Raw genomic sequence first — 6,133 nt, forward strand, 5'->3', positions numbered from 1 at the left:
TGACGCATTCGCCTAATGGCTAACTCCCATTATTCAGAGTCCCACGAAGCACGAAGCAAGCAGCATTCAGACAAGGGTAACAATCTCAATTAACTCTATCCACTTTCAGGAACTAAGCTAGCATATAGTGCTAAGCTCATACTACCAAGCATAACCTAATCAGGCTATCCTACTTACTGTCTACTCAATAACTAGCATGAAATTTCTCATACAACTGAAACACAAATAGTAGGCACATAAGGCATCACTCCTAGATCCTTAGTCCTATTCTAGCATGCTGTTCTACGAAAGCTAATAAACACAACATAAACTTGTATGGGTACTTTGGGGAATACTTACTTGAGCTCGGCCGGTCGCGCACATCACACACTTCGTTCTTTCTCAAAACTCTTTTCTCAATTTTAGAAAACATTTTCTTTTAGAAAATCTTTTCATCCCTCGATTTGAGTTCAGACACTCCCGAAGATGTGTCCGAATCCCTCAAACCAGGGCTCTGATACCAACTTGTAACGACCCAATTTTCACATCCAAATTTTTTTTTGTTTAAAAACGTTACTTTAGAAAATATTAATAACTAAAACATCGTTTCATCAATCATAATATAAACTGAACCATGTCTGAAAACCAAAACATACAACCAATCAGAATATCAGAGTATCAATCCCAGAAAAGCTCGTAAATGCGGAAACCGGAGAGTGTGTGTGTGACATGCTGCTACCGCGCCGACTCCTTTCCCCTAGCTGAGGAGGTACCTGAAACCAAAACTGAAACTGTAACCATAAAGCTTAGTGAGTTCCCCCATAATACCCCATACCATGCATACATATAACAAACAATGTTCATCTAGGAGTTACGGGCCTTGCCCACACTCGGGAAGATACGGGCTCTGCCCACACTTCGCTAGCCGGGAGATACGGGCCTCGCCCACACTTGTGAAGATACGGGCCCTGCCCACACTTCGCAATCGGGGAGATACGGGCCTAGCCCACATTCCAACCTCGGAGAGATACGGGCCCTGCCCACACTCAGCCGCTAACCCATAACATACAAGTATCACGCAGACAACAAGTATAAGCAACTCTATCATATTAACACATATATCATACTTGACCTAACCCAGAGATACGGACTCGGCCCACACTCTAGTACTAGCATCTCGTCTACACGGTTCGGCCATGGTGCCTTAGACCCGTTCCTATTGGAAAGGAAACTCACCTCGAAATAGCTGCTGGTCTATGTGGGAATTGATCACCTACTACTGCTGCTGCTGCTCCGGAAACCCCCCCGGCTGTAATTCCCACAATATACTTAATCACACACTGCTAACTGTCCTTTGGTTAAAAAGACCATTTTACCCTTGGTCTAGCCCTAAGTCAAATCAGAGTCAACTTTCAGTTGACCCGACTCGCCGAGTTGGCTCTCCAACTCGCCGAGTCCTTGTCCAGATGATTGTCCTGGGTCCCTAATTCTACTCGTCGAGTTAGGCTATGACTCGACGAGTTCTTCTTCTAAACTGACATTAAAGTTCATCGTCCTACTCGCCGAGTTGTATGAACACTCGTCGAGTTCATCTTCATCCGATGAACACTAATGCTTAGACTCGCCGAGTTGTATGAACAACTCGCCGAGTCTGTTCTTGATCTAAGGAGATTGCCTTGAACTCGCCGAGTTAGGGCATTGACTCGCCGAGTACCTCCATAGATGGGTTAAGCTTCTGACTCACTGAGTCACACCCCGTGAGTCACTGCTCACTCGACATTACAAAAAGGGGACAAACTCGGAGACTCGCGAACAGACTCGCCGAGTCATATGAACGACTCGCCAAGTCGTTGCCATGCACCCACTAAATACACGGATTTGCTCGATTCCACTCCATGGCATTCATAGATCTGGACTTCTAGGACACAAATCACTCGTAAAGTTTCCAACTTTACGTGTGGATATTCACCAATATGGATTTTAGGGCTCAAAATGCCTTAAAAGGGTAGATCTAGGGCTAACAAGCAACATGGGGCCATAAAGCTAACAGATCTGAGCTCCTGGAGCTCAATCTTGCCTAGATCCAGAGGCCAAACATCTTATTACGACATATAATCCACATACAAGCTTGGGGATTTGACCAAGAAAGACCCAAATGAAGTTTTAAGCATAGAATCATGGGGAAAACGAGTTATACCTCAAAGGAACTGCTGGAAGAACACAATAATTTCCTGGATGGCTTTCCTTCTTCTGGATCTACTTCCTTCTTCCTTCAAAACCTTCAAAAACACACACAGTAGCCTCCAACTCTCAAGGAACAACTTAGAACGGGGGATACAGTGCTCTAAGGGTGAATGGGGGCTGGCTTGGCGCAGTTAAGTCATTTAAATAGGGTGCAAACCCCTGAAACTTGGGGTTTCATCCAACAGCGGCGACTTGCCGAGTCCAGGATATGGACTCGCCGAGTCGCCAACTTAAAATGTGTCCAGGGTCACGTCCCTACTCGGCGAGTCGGACCTATGACTCGCCGAGTCCAGGGCTAAAATAGGAAATATTCGGATAAGATTTACATACCAGAAACCAGGTGCTACACTTTTGCTAACTATCCACTCTCTCGACTCACCCCATACTTATTTTAAAATATGGGTCTCGACTCTCGACTCTAAACACTCCAAGCTAAAGACGTACACACTTCTATCTAGATACCCTTTCTAGGCGCTCCTAGCCATTTCTGAGAAATATCAGCCATAGAACAATAAAAGTAACATAATATCTTCATAGTTCTTACAATCCCAAAATAACACAATAAAAACAAACCAAATCAAAACAAAATAAAACAAACAAACAATCATCCTCCTCTTCATCGTGCGCTCCACTCGTACCCGCTCCGTCACCTCCACGTTTGCCGTACTCCGTCCATCTCGGGAAAATCGGGTAATGATACCCCAAATGAGGCGGCTGCTCCACTGCACGGTGCTGGACAACGTTCTCCATAGTCCTGCCAATCCAATTGACACTCAAAGATAAATGGTCAAAATAACCAGCCATGTCATTCCTAAAAGATGGTACCACCATGGATGCGGGTGGAGGCATTGGTTGCCCGCGTTCTCCCCGTCCTTTCACATTCCTGCGCCTCGGCTGTGGTTGTGGTTCAGGTTGGTCGGCCGGTTGATCATCATCATCGTCACCCTCACCATCTAAAGGTACTATGCCCCAATGCGACCCAAAATTTTTGACCACCCGCATAGTTTCCAAATACCCTTCCAAACCGAGTCTGAGTATGATACCGATCCCGAATTTGAAGAACATACGAGCGAACCCGAGAACGAGCCAAGGAACGAGATGGAAATATTGAGGAAATGTCCATGGGAGATGACAGAAAGAGAATTTAAGAAGATGTTGGTCCATGCTTAGTACAACCTGCCATCCTGGCCACTACCACATTCGAGCTAAAGGGACATATCCTTTCCGCACTAAAGGATATCCCATTCTATGGAAAGGATCACGAAGATGCACTGAAACACATAGATGAAGTGAATGACATTGCTGATTACTTCAATGTCCCAAGTATTAACAGAGACACCATTTTTGCTAAGGGTACTTCCCGTTACCTTTAAAGGAGCTGCAAAGGATTGGTTAAAAGCACTTTCACCCGGTACCATAACCACTTGGACTCAAATACGTGAGCAGTTTTTAGATCAATACTGTCCACCATCCAAATTTGCTAAACTCAAAATGGCAATAGCCAATTTTGAGCAAAACCTGGGAGCGTCACTTTACGAAGCTTAGCACCGTTACAAAGGGTTGTTAAGGAATTGTCCTCAACATGACCTTAACATTCAACAGGAGGTCTCAATATTTTATGATGGGGTAAACATGATGACAAGACAACTCCTTGATTCTCAAGGACCACTTACTAGGAAAAATCCGGGCGAAGTCAAGGAATTAATTGAAGAATTCGTGAAACACTCTCATGAATACCACAACCCTAGGCAGGATGGAATTAAAGGTGGTGGAGGAGCTCAAACTAAAGAAATAGAATCCATGATGGCTATGCTAAATAATATGGACCGGAGGTTGACACAAATGGATCACTCAATTCATGCCATAAGAGTGTGTTGCAAGAGGTGTAGTGGTCCGCACTTGACCAAGGACTGCAATTTAGATGAGTTTGGGAACAGAAAAGCTCAAGTGTGCTACTCAAGTGGGGATAAGTTTGATGAAGACTGGAGGAAACCAAAGAAGGAGTGGCTACCATATGAAGAGTATAAGAAGCAAAAAGAAGATAAGTACAGGAAGATAGGTCGACGCTTCTATCAAAAGGAGCAGCCACCAGCTGAGAAGAATCCGGATCTAGAGACCATGTTGATGAAGTTTATGGAAGCCTCAGAAAAGAGACACGATGATACTGATTCTGCTATTAATGAACAACAATCTTTACTAAAGAATCAGCAAGCCTCCATCAATAACCTTAAAGTCTAACTTGGTCAACTAGCCACTCTGGTTCATGAGAAGTTGTCCCCAAAAAATCCCGAAATGAGGACCCAATCTCATGTAATGGCCATAGATAGTGAAGAAGAGGCCATCTCTGAGTTCTTAGAGGCACTAGAAGAAGAACAACAATAGTCCGATCCAAAGTTGAAGAAGCCCAAGCTCGAAAGTCAAGATGCTGTTGAATATCAGAATTCACGACGTGAACCATATTAGTTCACGACGTGGGCCCGTCAGGAACAGAATTTTTTTGAAGTTGGTTCAGTTTATCAGCCGCCTTTGTCGTTTCTTTCCCGAGCTGACCTTAGCCCACTGGAAAGAGAGCATATAGAGTTTGTTAAGCACGCAAAGGGTATCCCGATTAGTACTCCTTTTGTCGAGACCTTATCTAAAATTCTCGAGTATCAAAATTTACTGCAAAATCTAATAGACACTCGTAACCAATTAAAGAAATATTCTAAGGTTATTCTAAGTGAACAAAGCTCAAAAGTTGTGTTTATTTGATCCAAGTGTTCAAGCTTGCTTTTGCTCTTCGAGGATGAACTTGACTCCCCAGTCTTCTTCCCTGATTTCTTTGAAAACACTGATTTGAATTCTTGTAAGGGCGTCTTCTTCTTGTTAATTGTCGAATCGGGATCATCAAGTGGTGACACCAAAGGTGTGTTTGAGCCTCTGGTCATGAACTCCTGCAGATTAAATAAATAAACAAAACGTAAAATTGAACTAAAATAAACAAATAAACTAAAAACTAAGGGAAACTGAAATTCACAGTTCTCACGTCGTGAATCTAACAATTCACATCGTGAGTTCTGAAAAAAAAAATAAAAAATAGATAAAAAAAATTTGGAAAACAGATAATAAAAACTAAAACTAAAGCTTTTGCTGGAAAATTAACTTTTTTGGAGGTTTTACCCATAAAAAAGGATCGATTAACCTAAAGCAAATAAACTAAGCCGTTCCCCGGCAACGCCGCCAAAAACTTGATGTGCACGAAAGTACCCACTAATTTTAATATTTATAACCTAACAAAGTTAACTAACTATGCACTTATAGGCAGTGTACCTAGTCAGATTACAGTATAGCTTAGGTAAGTCGGGTGTCGGTCACAGGAACGGTGTCACTATTTACTATTAAATTAATCTAATTATTAACAAGCTAAAAGGTTTTTTTTATCTAATTTTGCAAGTTTAGATGAACTTAATTCTTTAACAATAACTTAATCAATAAATAAAATACTTCTATTAGTTCGAATTCATTTTCACTCAATGGTTATACATTAGTTATAACTATTACTGTTGGTGACCAATTAAGATAGTATTAGTAGTTTAGTTCTAACTCAACTAATTATTAATCAATTCATGTAATTCTATTTATGTTCATACAATAGTTAACACATAATTAATTATTAAATATGATTGGAGCCATGAAAAATTGATTAATCAAAACACAATTATGGTCATAACATGAGTTCTCTAACATATCTTAATTTAATTATTCAATTACTATTCTAAGATAGTTTTATCTTAGCTCCAATAACTAGTGTTCACTATATTATTAGGTATTCAAGTTCATGCAACATTGTGTTCACTAACTACACAGAAAAAGGATTCAAAGCAATTAAATAACTAATTCAAGCATGCTAGGTAAAATCAATCAACACAAG

General features: G+C 41.4%; 1 non-coding gene across 1 annotated transcript; it reads right to left on the minus strand.

Moving 5' to 3' along the window:
* Positions 1–3,705: 3,705 nt before the first annotated feature.
* LOC145037980 (small nucleolar RNA R71) lies at positions 3,706–3,812 on the minus strand. Its single transcript, XR_013679086.1, has one exon. It is a non-coding gene; the product is annotated as a small nucleolar RNA R71 (small nucleolar RNA).
* Positions 3,813–6,133: the final 2,321 nt, after the last annotated feature.

Source organism: Lactuca saligna, chromosome 3, assembly GCF_052625555.1.
Source record: "Lactuca saligna cultivar CGN05327 chromosome 3, ASM5262555v1, whole genome shotgun sequence".
Taxonomy (NCBI): Eukaryota; Viridiplantae; Streptophyta; class Magnoliopsida; order Asterales; family Asteraceae; genus Lactuca; species Lactuca saligna.